This window comes from Schistocerca cancellata, chromosome 8 (assembly GCF_023864275.1).
Source record: "Schistocerca cancellata isolate TAMUIC-IGC-003103 chromosome 8, iqSchCanc2.1, whole genome shotgun sequence".
Lineage (NCBI taxonomy): Eukaryota > Metazoa > Arthropoda > Insecta > Orthoptera > Acrididae > Schistocerca > Schistocerca cancellata.
This window is the reverse complement of record NC_064633.1, coordinates 488,266,620-488,286,877: the sequence shown is the minus strand read 5'-3', so window position 1 is coordinate 488,286,877 and position 20,258 is coordinate 488,266,620. Positions and strand designations below refer to the sequence as shown.

General features: G+C 40.5%; 1 protein-coding gene across 5 annotated transcripts in view; it reads right to left on the bottom strand.

Annotated features, from left to right (window-relative positions):
- Nucleotides 1-20,258, bottom strand: part of LOC126095716 (gastrula zinc finger protein XlCGF17.1-like) — an 83,232-nt gene that overhangs the window by 3,874 nt on the left and 59,100 nt on the right. The window lies entirely within an intron of this gene.

The window sequence follows — 20,258 nt, the reverse complement described above, 5'->3', positions numbered from 1 at the left end:
GCATGCTCTGCACAAGTAAAAGTAGCCATTTTAACTGTGCAGCATCCTGGTGCTTCCGGTGGAAGAATGCGGTGCTGGTGCACTATATGAATTACACTTGCTGTTGCTTGCTACAAAATGACACATCTACCAATGCCGCAAATTATCTCAAAAAAATTCTATACCATTCCAAAGTTGTAAAGTCCTTTTTGACTCACCCTGTATAATGCTCTAGATCAAAAAGAACTGTTAGCACAGTATTTTTCTTTGATAACAGAAATATCTGGAAATAAAAATACAATTACTTTCTGTCAACATTAATATCCACAGAGCACTATTTTGGAATAGACCTAAATGAAGGAAGGAAGCAACTGTGAAAGAGCATTGCTTGCATTTGACTTTTTGATTTCATTAAATCATAGAAAACCTAAATAGGTAAGGCAGCCAAATAGGGAATTGAACTCAGAACCACCTGGAAATGAGTCTAACATCCTGACCAGCCAACACCAACCAACCCGACCACAGCAGTATTCAGCTAAGTATCAAAATCCGATTGACACAACTGTTCAATTACACAGAAACATAAAGACTGGCCAGCTCTTAGCTTTTGGAGGTGTAATTTCAAGTACTGTTCGTAGAAACACTTAAAATTAGAAAAAACTTTCAGATTTTCAGACCTTTTATATTTGTTCAAAAGTGACAGATTAGTTGGGGAATTTGAAAGAAAGGAGGGGCAAGATTGAGAGTGACCCCCCTGTTGTGCAAGCAAAATTACCGAATTTCTTGCAGAGAACTCTTTAAGAGTCTTGTAATTTTTCCACTCACTTCCCAGTACATTTACTCTTTAATCGTACATGCTTCTAATGATAAAACGATAAAACACTGTATCAGTTGAACTGTGATTTTTTCAATCACAATACAAGACACAAAAAAAGCACTCACCAACAAGTTTCCCTCTTGTCAATGGTTCAGGGTGGAGTTATGTACTCTGTTCCAAAGGTATTCACAAAGCTTACATGTTAGATTAAACAAAAAACTGGGAATATGTCATTAGTTGTGCTAATACTACTCATCTAGTTTGAAGATTCCTTTTACTTGCCTATGAAATAACAATGTTCACTGTAAACACACTTCTATTATTACATTTCTCTGCAAAACTTTTGGACAAACTAGGTAAAGTAACACATTATGTTTTATAATACGTTAACTATTCAGGACAATGAAGAAGTGTGGGAACATGTCAGAAGTCTCCCAGTTGCGCACAGAAAGTTGGACATCACATGGAATGAGGTCAGTGTGACTGTAGCACCAAATGGGGCTGACCCCGTAACAAAAGACAGTTGAAACAACAATAAAAGACAGTGTGTTAAATCAGTGAGCAGTTACACTGCATTGTGGTGGTTTTCTTCATTACAACATGGCCTGGAGGTAACATTTGAATGACTTCACTTAGGAAAGAATCATAGGGAAACTGGAAGAAGGACGAAGTGTGATGAGGTATTGCTCACAGCAATGTGCAGGGAAAGTGTTCTGGACCACACGAGCTGCTGCCTGAGGGGGAGGAGGTGCCGACCACAGTAAACTATCAGCAGCAAATGATTGCTACATTGTGCACCACGCAAGATAGGCCTCACATCAAACAGCAGGTGCAGTTGCAATCACATTTAACAGGACTACACGGCATACAATCTCTCAGTCTGCCAAGGCACAGCTACTGCATGGGGGGTGATCTCTTTGGCCAATGGACAGCATGTTGTGTTCTACAGGCAACCGCACATCAGTGGCACTATTTGCGATCATACCAAGAGCATCAGGACATTGCTCCCAGGAACATTGTTGAACATCATCATTTTGGTGGTCCAGGCTTTATGGTGTGGGGAGGCATAATGTTGCATGGGCATACTGACCTCCAAATCTTTGAACACGGGACACTTACCAGTCAACATTATTGTGACACCTTATTCCTTCCTGCAGTGACTGCCACTTCATGTTATAGCCAGATATGAGAATCAAGACAGTCCGAGCAGCTGCAGCACCATCTTCCTACCTCTACCTCAGCCAATCCACCAAAGAGATTAACAACAACAACATCACCAGCCACAGCATGCCAGGAAGGCTCGCCAGACAGGCTGACTCCGATATGTCTGACAGAGGGTGAACCATTGCTATCTAGAAGCGAGTCCCGCCTTCGGCCACCACTACACTTGTGCAGGTGCAAACACTACTAGTGGTCTGATTTAAATGAGCACACAGACCACTACAGCCAGTTTATTTCAGTGTGCTGTTGGACAAGGACTCTGAGATCAAAAAGCCATTCCAGCATATCCGAATATGGCTTTACTAAGAATACAAAGAAAAGTAGGAATATCTTTCCCCTAAGCAAGAGTGAAAAGAAACATTTAAGATTAACTGAGTGGTACAAACATTTCATCTGAAGCAATAAATGTTGGGTTTTTAATGAAAAAAGTTCAGTACACCTTAAACAGGTAAGTGTCCAGCAAAGTTGTGAGGGATGGACGAGACCCACCGTGGTTCAACAGCCATGTTAAAAAGATACTACAAAAGCAAAGAGAGCTTCACTGCAAATGCAAATGTATCTAAAGCCCCACAGACAAACAAAAACTAAACGAAACCAAAATAAGTGTAAGAGGAGCCACGCGTAAAGTGTTCAACCAATTCAAAAGTAAAATTCTACCTAAGAATCTATGTGATGATAATGACATTGAAATGGAGGATGACATAGAAAAGGCCCAAATACTAAACATATTTTACAAGGCTGCTTCCCAGAGAAAGATCATACTGTTGTACCTGCTTCAAATCTCTGCACAAATGACAAAATGAAAGACACCAAAATAAGAGTCCATGGGATAGAAAAGTAACTGAACTTGCTCAACAGAGGAAAGGTCATTGGACATGACTAGATATTGGTACAGTTCTAGACAGACTATGTGAAAGAACTTTCCCCTCTTCTAGCAGCAGTGTACCACAGGTCTAATAGGTCTCCAGAGGAGCGAAGAGTTTGTAATGATTAGAAAAAAACACAGGTCATACTTGTTTTAAGAAGGGTCCACCAGACACACAAAACTACAAGCCTCTATACGTGATGATGTTCTGCTGTAAAATTTTGGAACGTGTTTTATACTTATGAATTATGGTATTTCTGGAGACCAAAAATCTCCACTGTAGGAGTCTATGTGGGTTCAAAAAACAATGATTTTGTGAAATCCAACTCTGTCTGTTCATACACGACAATCAGACAGCAGTAGATACAGGGCATTCGATACAGTTCTGCACTGCTGCCTAGTGATCAAAATACGAGCATACAGAAAATCATGGGCTCAAAAGTCTTTTTTTTACAAGTCAAGTTCCTAGGACCAAATTGAGGAGCAAATCTCCAAGGTCATGGAACATGTCAGTACATAAAATTACAACATAAAAGTAATAACAGATAGGTTAGGTTAGTGTTTTTTAATGTCCTGTCGACAACGAGGTCATTAGAGACAGAGTGCAAGCTCGGGTTAGGGAAGGATGGAGAAGGAAATCGGCCGTGCCCTTTCAAAGGAACCATCCCGGCATTTGCCTGAAACGATTTAGGGAAATCACGGAAAACCTAAATCAGGATGGCTGGAGACGGGATTGAACCGTCGTCCTCCCGAATGCGAGTCCAGTGTGAATAATAACAGATATAACCCGAAAAAAGTCAAGCCATAAGTTTAAGTAAACGCAATCAACAATACAACAAGAATCAGCTTAATTTTTCAAGGAACTCCTCGACAGAATAGAAGAAGTGACCCATGAGGAAACTCTTCAGTTTCGATTTGACAGCGCATGGATTACTGCTAATATTTTTGAATCTGAGTGGTACCTTATTGAAAATGGATGCAGCACTATATTGCACACCTTTGTGCAAAAGAGTTAAGGAAGAGGAAGACCGATCCAAATGCAGGTTAGATTTCTGCTGAGTATTAACTGAGTGAAAACTGCTTGTTCATGGGAATAACATAATATTGTTAACAAGAAACGACAGTACATCTACATCTACATTTATACTCCACAAGCCACCCAACGGTGTGTGGCAGAGGGCACTTTACGTGCCACTGTCATTACCTCCCTTTCCTGTTCCAGTTGCGTATGGTTCGCGGAAAGAACAACTGCCGGAAAGCCTCTGTGCGCACTCGAATCTCTAATTTTACATTCGTGATCTCCTCAGGAGGTATAAGCAGGGGGAAGCAATATATTCAATACCTCATCCAGAAATGCACCCTCTCGAAGCCTGGATAGTAAGCTACACTGCGATCCAGAGTGCCTTTCTTGCAGAGTCTGCCACTTGAGTTTGCTAAACATCTCTGTAACGCTATCACGGTTACCAAATAACCCTGTGACAAAACGCGCCGCTCTTCTTTGGAACTTCTCTATCTCCTCCGTCAACCCGATCTGGTACAGATCCCATACCTATGAGTAATACTCAAGTACAGGTCGAACGAGTGTTTTGTAAGCCACCTCCTTTGTTGACGGACTACATTTTTTAAGGACTGGTACCCGCCTTACCAACAATTAATTTTATATGATCATTCCACTTCAAATCGTTCCGCACGCATACTCCCAGATATTTTACAGAAGTAACTGCTACCAGTGTTTGTTCCGCTATCATATAGTCATACAATAAAGGATCCTTCTTTCTATGTATTCGCAATACATTACATTTGTCTGTGTTAAGGGTCAGTTTCCACTCCCTGCACCAAGTGCCTATCCGCTGCATCTCTTCCTGCATTTCGCTAAAATTTTCTAATGGTGCAATTTTTCTGTATACTACAGCATCATCCACGAAAAGCCGTATGGAACTTCCGACACTATCTACTAGGTCATTTATATACAGGGTGAGTCACCTAACATTACCGCTGGATATATTTCGTAAACCACATCAAATACTGACGAATCGATTCCACAGAGCGAACGTGAGGAGAGGGGCTAGTGTAACTGGTTAATACAAACCATAAAAAAATGCACGGAAGTATGTTTTTTATCACAAACCTACGTTTTTTTAAATAGAACCCCGTTAGTTTTGTTAGCACATCTGAACGTATAAACAAATACGTAATCAGTGCCGTTTGTTGCATTGTAAAATTTTAATTACATCCGGAGATATTGTAACCTTAAGTTGACGCTGGAGTACCACTCCTCCGCTGTTCGATCATGGTTATCGGAGAGCACCGAATTACGTAGGGATCCAAAGGGAACGGTGATGGACCTTAGGTACAGAAGAGACTGGAACAGCACATTACGTCCACATGCTAACACCTTTTTATTGGTCTTTCTCACTGACGCACATGTACGTTACCATGAGGGGTTAGGTAAACGCACACACGTTGTTTCCGTTTTCAATTATGAAGTGGAATAGAGTGTGTCCCACTGGAAACGCGTCGACGTATGTGGTATCAGCATGATGGTGCACCTGCACATTCCGCAATTAACACTAGGCTGACCCTTGACAGGATGTTCGACGGGCGTTTCATAGGACGTGGAGGATGCATAAATTGGCCAGCCCGTTCTCCTGATCTTACACCACTGGACTTCTTTCTGTGGGGTACGTTAAAGGAGAATGTGTACCGTGATGTGCAACCCCAGAGGATATGAAACAACGTATTGCGGCAGCCTGCGGCGACATTACACCGAATGTACTGCAGTGTGTACGACATCCAATATGCCAGAGATTGCAATTGTGTGCAGCAAATGATGGCCACCACATTGAACATCTATTGGCCTGACATGTCGGGACACACTCTATTCCACTCCGTAATTGAAAACGGAAACCACATGTGTACGTGTACCTCACCCCTCATGGTAATGTACATGTGCGTCAGTGAGAAAGACCAATAAAAAGGTGTTAGCATGTGGATATAATGTGCTGTTCCAGTCTCTTCTGTACCTAAGGTCCACCGCCGTTCCCTTTGGATCCCTACGTAATTCGGTGCTCTCCGATACACACGATCGAACAGCGGAGGAGTGGTACTCAAGCGTCAACTTTAGGTTATAATATCTCCGGATGTAATTAACATTTTACAATGCAACAAACGGCACTGATTACGTATTTGTTTATATGTTCAGATGTGCTAACAAAACTAACGGGGTTCCATTTTAAAAAATGTAGGCTTGTGTTAAAAAACATACTTCCGTGCATTTTTTTATGGTTTGTATTAACCAGTTACACTAGCCCCTCTTCTCACGTTGGGTCTGTAGAATCGATTCGTCAGTATTTCATGTGGTTTACGAAATATATCCAGCGGTAATGTTGGGTGACTCACCCTGTATATTGTGAAAAGCAATGGTCCCATAACACTCCCCTATGGCACGCCAGAGGTTACTTTAATGCCTGCAGACGTCTCTTCATTGAGAACAACATGCTGTGTTTTGTTTGCTAAAGACTCTTCAATCCAGCCACACAGCTGGTCTGATATTCCATAGGCTCTTACTTTGTTTATCAGGTGACAGTGCAGAACTATATCAAACGCCTTCTGGAAGTCAAGGAAAATAGCATCTACCTGGGAGCCTGTATCTAATATTTTCTGGGTCTCATGAACAAATAAAGCGAGTTGGGTCTCACACAATCGCTGTTTCCAGAATCCATGTTGATTCCAGTAGATTCTGGGTTTCCAGAAATGACATGATACACGAGCAAAAAACACGTTCTAAAATTCTACAACAGATCGATGTCAGAGATATAGGTCTATAGTTTTGCGCATCTGCTCAACGACCCTTCTTGAAGGCTGGGACTACCTGTGCTATTTTCCAATCATTTGGAACCTTCTGTTCCTCTAGAGACTTGCGGTACACGGCTGTTAGAAGGGGGGCAAGTTCTTTCACGTACTCTGTGTAGAATCGAATTGGTATCCCGTCAGGTTCAGTGGACTTTCCTCTGTTGAGTAATTCCAGTTGCTTTTCTATTCCTTGGACACTTATTTCAATGTCAGTCATTTTTTCTTTTGTGTGAGGATTTAGAGAATGAACTGCAGTGCGGTCTTCCTCTGTGAAACAGCTTTGGAAAAAGATGTTTAGTATTTCAGCTTAACGCGTGTCATCTTCTGTTTCAGTGCCATCATCATCCCGGAGTGCCTGGATATGCTGTTTCGAGCCACTTACTGATTTAACATAAGACCCAGAACTTCCTAGGATTTTCTGTCAAGTCAGTACATAGAATTTTACTTTCGAATTCACTGAACGCTTCAGGCATAGCCCTCCTTACGCTAACTTTGACATGTTCACTGATTCCCTGTTCTGCACTTACAGAGTCAAAAAGTTCGGGTCTGTTTGTTATCAGTAGGTCCAAGATGTTATCTCCACGAGTCAGTTCTCTGTTTAATTGCTCAAGGTAATTTTCGGATAGTGCACTCAGTATAATATCGCTCGATGCTCTGTCCCTTCCACCCATCCTAAACATCTGAGTGTCCCAGTCTATATCTGGTAAATTGAAATCTCCACCTAAGACTATAACATGCTGAGAAAATTTATGTGAAATGTATTCCAGATTTTCTCTCAGCTGTTCTGCCACTAATGCTGCTGAGTCGGGAGGTCGGTAAAAGGAGCCAATTATTAACCTAGCTTGGTTGTTGAGTGTAACATCCACCCATGATAATTCACAGGAACTATCCACTTCTACTTCACTACAGGATAAACTACTACTAACAGCGACAAACACACCACCACCAGTTGCATGCAATCCATCCTTTCTAAACACCGCCTGTGTCTTTGTAAAAATTTTGGCAGAATTCACCCTTTGAGGCTGTTGCCCTTTCTGTACTTGCCCGAGGCCATCTAACCTAAAAAAACGCCTAGTCCACGCCACACAACCCCTTCTACCCGTGTAGCTGCCTGCTGCGTGTAGTGGACTCCTGACCTATCCAGCGGAACCCGAAACCCCACCACACTATGGCGCAAGTCAAGGAATCTGCAGCCCACATGGTCGCAGAACCGTCTCAGCCTCTGATTCAGACCCTCCACTCGGCTCTGTACCAAAGGTCCGCAGTCAGTCCTGTCGACGATGATGCACATGGTGACTCTGCTTTCATCCCGCTAGCGAGACTGGCAGTCTTCACCAAATCAGATAGCCGCCAGAAGCCAGAGAGGATTTCCTCCGATCCATAGCGACACACATCATTGGTGCCGACATGAGCGACCACCTGCAGATGGGTGCACCCTGTACCCTTCATGGCATCCGGAAGGACCCTTTCCACATCTGGAATGACTCCCCCCGGTATGCACACGGAGTGCACATTGGTTTTCTTCCCCTCTCTTGCTGCCATATCCCTAAGGCGCCCCATTACGCACCTGACGTTGGAGCTCCCAACTGCCAGTAAGCCCATCCTCTGTGACCGCCCGGATCTTGCAGACTGATGGGCAACCTCTGGAACAGGACAAGCAGCCATGTCCGTCCGAAGATCAGTATCAGCTGGAGACATAGCCTGAAACCGGTTCATCAGACAAACTGGAGAGGACTTCCGTTCAGCCCTCCAGAATGTCTTTCGCCCCCTGCCACACCTTGAGATGACCTCCCACTCTACCATGGGTGAGGGGTCAGCCTCAATGTGAGCAGTATCCCGGGCAGGACTTATTGGCAGAGCCAACTGTTTCTGAGCCAAAAATAGCCTTTTAGAATGGGAAGAGTTACCTCAAAATATAATACCATACAACATAAGCAAATGAAAATAAGCAAAGGAGACTAATTTTTGTGTTGAACAATCACTCACTTCAGATATCATTTGAATAGTGAAAATGGCAGCATTAAGTCTTTGAACAATATCCTGAACGTGGGCTTTCCACGGCAGTTTACTATCTATCTGAACACCTACAAATTTGAACTGTTCAGTTTCACAAATCATATGCCCATTCTGTGAAATTAAAATGTGGGGTTTTGTTCAATTGTGTGTTAGAAACTGTAAAAATTGAGTCTTACTGTGATTTAGCGTTTATTTTCTACAAGCCATGAACTTATGTCACGAGCTACACTATTTGAAACCGGCCAATGTTGCACACAACATCGTTTACTACCAAGCTAGTGTCATCAGCAAACAGAAATATTTTAGAGCTACCCATAATACTAGAGAGCACATCATTTATATGGAACAGGAGTGGCCCCACACTGATCCCTGGGGCACCCCCCCCCCCCCCCCCCCCCCACTTGACTGTACCCCACTCAGACCCCACATCACAGCCATTCTCAACACTGTGAATGATGACCTTTCTGGCAAACAGAACACAGTATGTCATTCTCAACAGACTGAAGTCTTCAGAAGTAAAAGTGATTGGATAAAACTCAAGGAAGTGTTATAACACCATTACTTTTCATAATATATTTAAATGACCAGGTAGACAAAGTCAGAAGTTCAATATGGCTTTGCGTGGATGATGTTGTTGTGTACAGGGAAGTTGCAATGATATAAAATTGTAGTGAAATGCTGGGGAGGGGATTGACGCCTTATGCAGGGACTGGTAATTCACCCTTAACACAAGCAAATGTAATGTATTGCACATAAATAGTCAAAAAACTCTTTATTTTGTGAGTACACAATTGCAAAATAACCACTGGAGAAGTTATTGTTCAACAGTCTTTCTCGAGGTATTTAGGGACACAAAAAAAAAAAAAAAAAAAAAAAAAAAATCTCTCCCATCTCATTGCCTCATTCATCAGATCTATGATGAACTGCCTACCACTTTGTTTACAGTAGCAGATATTAAGCATGCTACTGCATGAAATTTGAAAACTTTGCAATGAAAATAGAGTTCCTTTTGAGTATGCATTACGTGTAAGTTAGGTCATACAATGCTGTACACTGGTAGTAGGTAACATACTTAAATGCAATAATGGAAATTCCAGGATGGAACAGCATGTAAAACCACGTACCTATAGAGGCCTGATGTATGGAGTAAAGAAACACGTAGTGGTTGTGTCAGTGAATGTTTGTACATTTGCTAGAAAAAGAGCAAGAGCTAAAAAGATAGCATGAAAAGTGTTACGTGTTATGTGTTTCTATGCTCCACACACCAGTCTAACATATTAAATTGAGATGAGATCCATATCTGCCTCCAATCTCGACAAAATGGATTGTATATAGTGCATTCACTTCCAATAGTGCATGCAGACACTACAGTGAAAATGAAATATTCATAACAGCCCTCATATCTCGTAAACGGTTCAAGATATCAAAACAAGTTTTGGGCACATGACACCATGCAAAGCAGAGTATTTTGTCACATAGTTGACATGAGACACTTTCTTATCTGCCATGATATATGAAAAACTACAGGTTTTTTATTTAAAAAATTTAATTATTTTAAGGGCCAATGATGGCTGGTGAAATGAGTATTAATAAGGATTTGCAACAACCTAATTTTTCATAAGCTATTAACTTGACTTGTCCTCAGTTTCTTCTTGTATGTGATGCATTCAAAAAGAAACGAACTAGAGGCTATAACATGAAAACTGCTGAAAGGATCATAATGACGTTGCCTACAAAAGGAGAGGACCCTACAAGAGCACTTACATCCAAAACTTGTCACTAGAGGAACACAGATGCACACCCACACGATGACAGAGCAAGCACGCACACACTTTGACCACCTACTGCACTCAGTCTGCTGCAAACAGTGAAATGGAGGCTTCAAAAGAAGAGCAAAGGAGTGTAGTGCATTTCCTGACAGCGGAAGGAATGTGGGGAATGGAAATTCATTGAAGAATGGCACAAGTGTACGGAGAGCACTGCACACCTGTTGCATTTCGATGCCCCATCCTATCCCTGCAGCGATGGCTGCTACCATAACTTCTGGTCTTGAGTAATGAGGGCATCCACCTGCCAGACAATGGTGTTGGTAATGTGATGTGTCATTCCAAAATGGCCAAAATGGCCAAAAAGATCCATCCTTCCCAGAATTGCTTGTGCAATATTTTAATTTTGCAACAGATGTGCAGCACTCTCCATTCATTCTTGAATGAATTTCCATTCCCCACATTCCTTCCACTGTCAGAAAAGGCACTACACATCTTTTCTTTTCTTTTCTTTTCTTTTGAAGCCTCCATTTCACTGTTTCCAGTATGACTGAGTGCAGCAGACAGTCAACATGTGTGTGTGCTTGCTCTGTTGTCATGTGGGTGTACACAAATGTCCCTCCAGCAGCAAGTGTGAGACCACAGCACTTTATAGGAGCCAACCATTCTTCCGAAAGTAATGACATTATAATGCTTTCGACAGTTTTCATTTTACAGGCTTTGGCTTATTTCTTTTTTAAGGCATCTTACATAACAACAGACTTTCAGGATTCTGTCACAATTGCAACTGCATTACTTGAAACTGTGTAAATCCTTCTGTGTTTTGATGAAAGAAGCTAATTTTAGCATAACGACAAGAGAAAGGAAAAAAGAGCAGTGGTTTTAATAATGAATGGTTGACATGTTGGACTATTGGTCGTACTGACAATATGATCATTTGGAGACTCACTAGCTCAGCTTACAAGTTTTGCTTATGATCAAGCTTCAGCTTGCACCTCAGCTGCACCTTCCCTACTGCACTGTCTACTGGCAACTAGTAATGCAACCTGAACCATTACCTCACCCCCTCCCTACTATGCTGTTTGCACAAGTAGGCGCCAAGTTGTTTTTTTGAACACTCTGCATCATGGAATGGCCTCTACAAAACACTAAACACACTGAGAAGCCATCCTGATTCATAACCACTCAACCATGAATCACATGTGCAAATTATTCAGAGCTGCACCCTAGTCACACACAAATCATTCAATTACGTCCCAAATGTACTCATTAGGACTGATAACAGGTAACTGGAGTGAGGCAGGGCACATAAGCTGGATGCTACAGGCAAACAAATAGATGCAAATGATGAAACAGTAAGTTTCTTTATTTTTCACTGGTGAAAGATGATGGCAGACATATCTGGGAATTTGTTTCATCCTGTGTAAGTAATCCCTACACAAGAACAACTCCACCATCTGCTTGAAGAGTACCCTTTTACAAAGTGGTTTGAACTGCATCATGTTATTTTAAATATGTTCATACTCTGTGATCCGCAAATACCAAAATGTACCATACTCATCAGTACAGATAACCTTTCTCCTTACTCTAAGTGTTCCATGAAAGTGCTCTCAAGTCCATTTAACATGGAAAGTAAGCGTTTCCAGACAAATGTCCACATAACATATTTTCTTTCTTTGTGTGTGAGGAATGTTTCCTGAAAGTTTGGCTGTGCCTTTTTGTAACACCCTGTAAAGGTATATTGAATTAAATAATTATATATTATATCCTATTATAATAATACAAAATATGTAGTTATATATAATTATATATTTTATTATATAATAACCTGTTCTAAACCAAAAACATAAGTAATCTGCAGTATTCAGTGTTGGACAATGTCATCAAAAAACTGCTGTTCACAGCAGTTACTAGTGGGGGTGGAGTTTCCAAAATATTCAAGTACTAAAACTACGTCCTTCACATTGCAGTACAATGAAAGCTGGTGCTTTGATGACCTAGGAGGTGAAGTGCTCCTTATTTGATAAAGCTGTGATTAAATGTTTCAATATGGTACGTGTTGCGCAACCTGTGCTCTGCTGTCGTAAGAACGGACAGTACAAACTCTGACATCTCAAGTCACAGAACACACTGAAGTATTCCTTCTGCCAATGTAACAAGAGCATTCTGTGTTCTATACAACTACTGCTAATTAAACTGCTTGTTTCAGCTCTATTCTTCAAGTTTTCAATAAAATAATAATAATAATAATAATAATAATAATATCAGACTGTGGGATATAAGAAAACTAATACAGACAAAAAACTGACAGCTGGGAAAAACAATCTGAGAATGACACTGCAAATAAAAGTGGAACAAAACAGCCTGAAGAGAGAAAGAGAATTCATGCAGAAAAAATGAGAGCTGCCTAAAAACTTATAAAAATGAATCCCAAGACTTTGACTGATACAAACATATAAATATGATCCAAATGCACATAATATATAAATTATTATTATTATTATTATTATTATTATTCTTTTTTTCTTTCTTTTCTCAGACGTTATGTCTGGTCAAAAATGGAATGTGACACGGACTTTGATCAAGTGTGACTTCCTTTTAACTGTACGGTATATGTTATATTGCATTTAGGATCTTTCGGGTGATTGAACATGTATCAATAATTACGGATTTCTGTAGTTGTATATATAAGTTTGGATGTAGCTGTATTGCATTGATCCTGTAGATTATTATTATTATTATTTCTATTTTTCTCAGACCTTAGGTCTGGTTAAAAATGGAAAGTGACGCGGACCTTCATCAAGCGTGACTTTCTTTTAACTGTACGGTATATGTTACATTGTATTTAGGAACTTTCGGGTTATTGAACACTTATCAATAATTACGGATTTCTGTAGTTGTATATATACATTTGGATGTAGCTGTATTGCATTGATGTACTGGTGGATATTGTGTGGTATGACTCCTGTAGTTGATAGTATAATCGGTATAATGTCAACTTTATCCTGATGCCACATGTCCTTTACTTCCTCAGCCAGTTGGATGTATTTTTCAATTTTTTCTCCTGTTTTCTTCTGTATATTTGTTGTATTGGGTATGGATATTCCGATTAGTTGTGTTAATTTCTTATTTTTATTGGTGAGTATGATGTCAGGTTTGTTATGTGGTGTTGTTTTATCTGTTATAATGGTTCTGTTCCAGTATAATTTGTATTCATCATTCTCCAGTACATTTTGTGGTGCATATTTGTATGTGGGAACGTGTTGTTTTATTAGTTTATGTTTTATGGCAAGTTGTTGATGTATTATTTTTGCTACATTGTCATGTCTTCTGGGGTATTCTGTATTTGCTAGTATTGTACATCCACTTGTGATGTGATATACTGTTTCTATTTGTTGTTTGCAAAGTCTGCATTTATCTGTTATGGTATTGGGATCTTTAATAATATGCTTGCTGTAATATCTGGTGTTTATTGTTTGATCCTGTATTGCAATCATGAATCCTTCCGTCTCACTATATATATTGCCTTTTCTTAGCCATGTGTTGGATGCGTCTTGATCGATGTGTGGCTGTGTTAGATGATACGGGTGCTTGCCATGTAGTGTTTTCTTTTTCCAATTTACTTTCTTCGTATCTGTTGATGTTATGTGGTCTAGAGGGATGTAGAAGTGGTTATGAAATTGCAGTGGCGTAGCCGATGTATTTATATGAGTGATTGCTTTGTGTATTTTGCTAGTTTCTGCTCGTTCTAGAAAGAATTTTCTTAAATTGTCTACCTGTCCATAATGTAGGTTTTTTATGTCGATGAATCTCCTTCCTCCTTCCTTTCTGCTTAATGTGAATCTTTCTGTTGCTGAATGTATGTGATGTATTCTATATTTGTGGCATTGTGAACGTGTAAGTGTATTGAGTGCTTCTAGGTCTGTGTTACTCCATTTCACTACTCCAAATGAGTAGGTCAATATTGGTATAGCGTAAGTATTTATGGCTTTTGTTTTGTTTCTTGCTGTCAATTCTGTTTTCAGTATTTTTGTTAGTCTTTGTCTATATTTTTCTTTTAGTTCTTCTATAATATTTGTATTATCTATTCCTATTTTTTGTCTGTATCCTAGATATTTATAGGCATCTGTTTCTTCCATCGCTTCTATGGAGTCACTGTGGTTATTCAATATGTAATCTTCTTGTTTAGTGTGTTTTCCCTTGACTATGCTATTTTTCTTACATTTGTCTGTTCCAAAAGCCATATTTATATCATTGCTGAATACTTCTGTTATCTTTAGTAATTGGTTGAGTTGTTGATTGGTTGCTGCCAGTAGTTTTAGATCATCCATGTATAGCAAATGTATGATTTTGTGTGGGTATGTTCCAGTAATATTATATCCATAATTTGTATTATTTAGCATGTTGGATAGTGGGTTCAGAGCAAGACAGAACCAGAAAGGACTTAATGAGTCTCCTTGGTATATTCCACACTTAATCTGTATTGGCTGTGATGTGATATTATCTGAATTTGTTTGGATATTAAGTGTGGTTTTCCAGTTTTTCATTACTATGTTTAGGAACTGTATCAATTTAGGATCTACTCTGTATATTTCCAATATCTGTAGTAACCATGAGTGGGGTACACTATCAAAAGCTTTTTGGTAATCAGTGTATGCGTAGTGTAGCGACCTTTGTTTAGTTTTAGCTTGATATGTCACCTCTGTATCTATTATCAGTTGCTCTTTACATCCTCATGCTCCTTTGCAGCAGCCTTTTTGTTCTTCATTTATAATTTTGTTCTGTGTTGTATGTGTCATTAATTTCTGTGTAATGACTGAAGTTAATATTTTGTAGATTGTTGGTAGGCACGTTATGGGGCGATATTTAGCTGGGTTTGCTGTGTCTGCTTGATCTTTAGGTTTCAGATAGTTTATTCCATGTGTAAGTGTATCAGGGAATGTGTATGGGTCTGCAATGTAACTGTTAAATAATTTAGTTAGATGTGAATGTGTTGAGGTGAACTTCTTTAGCCAGAAATTTGCTATTTTATCATTTCCAGGGGCTTTCCAATTGTGTGTAGAATTAATTGCTCGGGTGACTTCATGTTGCAAAATTATCACTTCAGGCATTTGTGGTATCATCTTGTATGAGTATGTTTCTGCTTGTATCCACCGTGCATGCCTGTTATGTTGTACCGGGTTTGACCGTATGTTGCTCCAGAAGTGTTCCATGTCTGTTATGTTTGGTGGATTGTCTATTTTAATGTGTGTGTTATCTGTTGTTTGGTAAAATCTCTTTTGGTTTGTGTTGAATGTTTGGTTTTGTTTCCTTCTATTTTCACTTTTTTTGTATCTTCTAAGGCGTTTGGCCAATGCTTGTAATTTCTGCTTCTTTTCATCTAATTGCTCTATTGCTTCTTGTTGTGAGATTTTACCTAAACTTTTTCGTTTTCTGTCTGATATTTCATTTCTTATAAATTGTGTTAGCTGTCCGATGTCTTTTCTCAGTTTTTCTATTCTGATCTGTAGCCTGTGTTGCCATGCTGGTTTTGTGGGTTTCTTCTGTGTGTTGGTTGGTTCTGTTCTCTGCCTAGTGTGTATATTTAGTGTAGTGAGTGCTCCTACATAAACCAGTAGTTGTAACTCTTCCATAGTTGTATTTTCATTTATTTTGTTGTGTATGATTGTGTTGATAGTTGTTATTGTTGTTTCGACTTGTGGGTTATTTGGTGGTCTATGCAAGAATGGTCTTTGTATTCTATATATGTCAGCTGAAATTTTTCTTCTATATCTAACGTGTGTGTCACTTCGTGTTCTATTTGTGCTTGTTCTGGTGGCGGTCTTAAGATTTCGTTTTCCTCTGATTGTTTAACTGACGCGTTTTGTTCTTTGTTTGTTTTCTCTGGGATGTTCGAGTCCATTACTGTATTTTCTTCTTCTTCTAATTGCACCTTTTTTTGTTCCAGTATTTGATGTACTTGTTGTTTGATGTTTTCCAATTCTGACTGGGGTATCCTGTTATTTTTTATTATTACATGGATCTGATCAGCTAGTCGTTGTTCTGCTAAAAATTTTAATTCCGGGTATCTGGTAATAAATGTTGTGTATACTTGTGATCTGTATCCAGTTGTGTTGGTTCCTAGGTTTGTTGCTTGGTAATAACAGAACATGAGGTGTCTATTAACTTCATCTGACCATCTCATCCTCTGTCTTTGTTTTCCTTCTAGGGTGGTTGCAGGAAGCATATCCTGCAAAACACCTCTATTTTCCAGTTGGCTAGCAGTGTCGTTACCATTGTGGGCGGGCATAGGGTTCAAGCGTCGTCCCCGACCATGACGGCGCTTGTCCGAGGCTTCTTTAGTTCTGTCCTGAACCAAGTAATCACACTAAAAGGGGGGGTTAGCCCTATTAGTGGTTTGTTCTTTTCGTCGCCTTTTACAACTGGCAGAACATACCGGAGGCCTATTCTTTTCCCGGGCCTCCACGGGGTTTATTATTATTATTATTATTATTATTATTAGACTGTGTAAATGTACCACATTCATGGACGTCCATCAGTAAAGTAATTAATGAGTCTTAAATATAGTACAGATGCAAGTAGTGTCTCCAAAAGTGGGCACTACTCTGTTGTCTGTACTACGCTACAATTACAGTCACTTGACACCTAAGCACAATGGATTTAGAAACATAACAAAGACTATGTTTCATTTACAGCCTTCCTTTTTCACTGATGTGAGTAATGAGTATTCCTAATTCAACAGTTCAAGGCACTCTGAATTGCCCACTTCCTTCCTCTAAGAAATATGCCTCTACACCCCGCCTCCCCCAACACGACATTTTCAGTACTATACTATGATGCATTCATAATAAATTATGGATACTGCGGTGACTGCCACTTCACATTGTAGCTGGATATGAGAAGTAAGACAGTCCGAGCAGCAACAGCACCGTGTCCAACACTGGCACCTCAGCCAATCTGCCAAGGGATTAACATTAACAACAACAACACCAACAACAGCCACAGCATGGCAGCAAAATTCACCACCTGGACAGACAGGTTGACTTCAGTACAGCCAAAAAAAGAGCGAATACTCATGACCTGGAAGTGAGTCTTGCCTTTGGCAACCACCATGCAAACACAAATACAACAAGGGGCCTTATTTAAAGCAGAATGCAGGCCACTACAGTCAGTTTATCTCACTTTGCTGTGCTATGCTGCTACTGACACCAACAATAGAGAGTTATGGCCATGCTCTGAATTCTGGACTAGCATTATGGTGTATTGCGCCATTCACCGTCTACGTTTGGCTGGACTATCTGCACACTGTTAATCAGAATGGACTTTGGGTTGTGAACTGGACTTGCATTTTTATGGTGTGAGTAATAACTGTGTGTCAGTACGTGATTTGTGTTCTTTCTGTCATAACACAGAAACTGGCACAGCCTAATAATGGGAGTCAACTCAGGCATATGACCATATTGTTCAAGTGATCACTCAACGGATGGCTCAGCAAAAGAAAATGATGTAGGTGCAAGCACAGACCCACAGGGCGATCATGGCTCAAACGCAAATTATGATGCCCTGAATGAAATTTTCACTCTGCAGTAGAGTGCAAGCTGATACGAAACTTCCTGGCAGATTAAAACTGTGTGCCAGACTGAGACTCAAACTCAGGACCTTTTCCTTTCGCAGGCAAGTGCTCTACAATCTAAGCTACCCAAGCAGGACTTATCCTTTATCATTTAGCTACAAAATAGCAGGTCAGCAACTGGAAGCAGTTAATACCATAAATTATCTGGGAGTACGCATTAGAAGTGATTTAAAATGGAATGATCATATAATGTTGATTGTCGGTAAAGCAGATGCCAGACTGAGATTCATTGGAAGAATCCTAAGGAAATGCAATCCGAAAACAAAGGAAGTAGGTTACAGTACGCTTGTTCGCCCACTGCTTGAATACTGCTCAGCAGTGTGGGATCCGTACCAGATAGGGTTGATACAAGACATAGAGAAGATCCAACGGAGAGCAGCGCGCTTCGTTACAGGATCATTTAGTAATCGCAAAAGCGTTACGGAGATGATAGATAAACTCCAGTGGAAGACTCTGCAGGAGAGACGCTCAGTAGCTCGGTACGGGCTTTTGTCAAAGTTTCGAGAACATACCTTCACTGAAGAGTCAAGCAGTATATTGCTCCCTCCTACGTATATCTCGCGAAGAGACCATGAGGATAAAATCAGAGAGATTAGAGCCCACACAGAGGCATACCGACAATCCTTCTTTCCACGAACAATACGAGACTGGAATAGAAGGGAGAACCGATAGAGGTACTGAAGGTACCCTCCGCCACACACCGTCAGGTGGCTTGCGGAGTATGGATATAGGTGTAGATGTAGATGTAGATGTAGACCTGTCCTCACAGCTTTAATTCTGCCAGCACCTGTCACTACCTTCCAAACTTCACAGAAGCTCTCCAACAGACCTTGCAGAACTAGCACTGCTGGAATACAGGATATTGTGGAGACATGGCTTAGTCACAGCCTGGAGGATGTTTCCAGAATTAAATTTTCACTCTGTGCACTGATATGAAACTTCCTGGTAGATTAGAAGGTAGGAGACGAGACTGCAAGGTAGGACATGAGGTACTGGCAGAATTAAAGCTTTGAGGATTGGTCTTCAGTCGTGCTTGGGTAGCTCAGATGATAGATCACTTGCCCACGGAAGGTAAAGGTCCCGAGTTTGAGTCTCAGTCTGGTACACAGTTTTAATCTGCCAGAAAGTTTCGTATTAGCACACACTCAACTGTAGAGTGAAAATTTCATTCTGAAACATCCCCCAGGCTGAGGATAAGCCACGTCTCCACAATATCCTTTCTTCCAGAAGTTCTAGCTCCGCAAGGTCTCCGGGAGAGCTTCTGTGAGGTTTGAAAAGTAGGGATGAGGTACTGGCAGAATTAAAGCAGTGAAGATGGGTTGTGAGTCATGCTTTGGTAGTTCAGATGGTACAGCACTTGCCCGCAAAAGGTAAAGGTCCCAAGTTAAAGTCTCGGTCTGGCACACAGTTTTAATCTGCCAGGAAGTTTCAGGATCCCCTGTTACAGCAACAGCAGCCGCAGTCACCATGCTTTCCTTCGTATGACGAAGCCACTGAGGAATGGGGTTTGTATGAAAATCATATTCAGGACAACCGCACAACTTTTAAGGTAGGAGATCAAGTCATCAACAAATCACTTTTTCTCTCGTGTTGCAAATCTCAAATTATATACTTCTGGGTAAATTAGCACCATTGACAGAGCTTTCAGTGTTAGCTTTTTCTCAGTGCATATTGCTGGCAGCACTATCATGTTTCGGCATGGGTAGAATTTCATCAGTTCATGAAGCTTCCTACCACTTGCATAGGGCGTGGGCAACGAAACACCATGGGCTCAGTAAAAAATCACATTTTGTGATGGCCACACATAGAGAGTCTTACACAGAAGACATGGTGTGAAACATGATCATTCGATCAGCCCTGGATAAACAGTTCCAACACAATGCCCAGCCATTAGCTAACCCCATGTGAGAATAGGTGCTCACATTCACACAATCACATGGTGTTTTGAATGTAGTTAGAAATATGGGAGAACATTGCAGCAGTAAACCATGACCTGGAAAAGCTGTATATGCGAGACCAGGATGATGAAATAGCCACAATTCAATCTCGCCAGCAATGGTAGGTTGCAAAAACTCTGTACTGGTGGCAAAACTCCAAAACAAAGTCCAG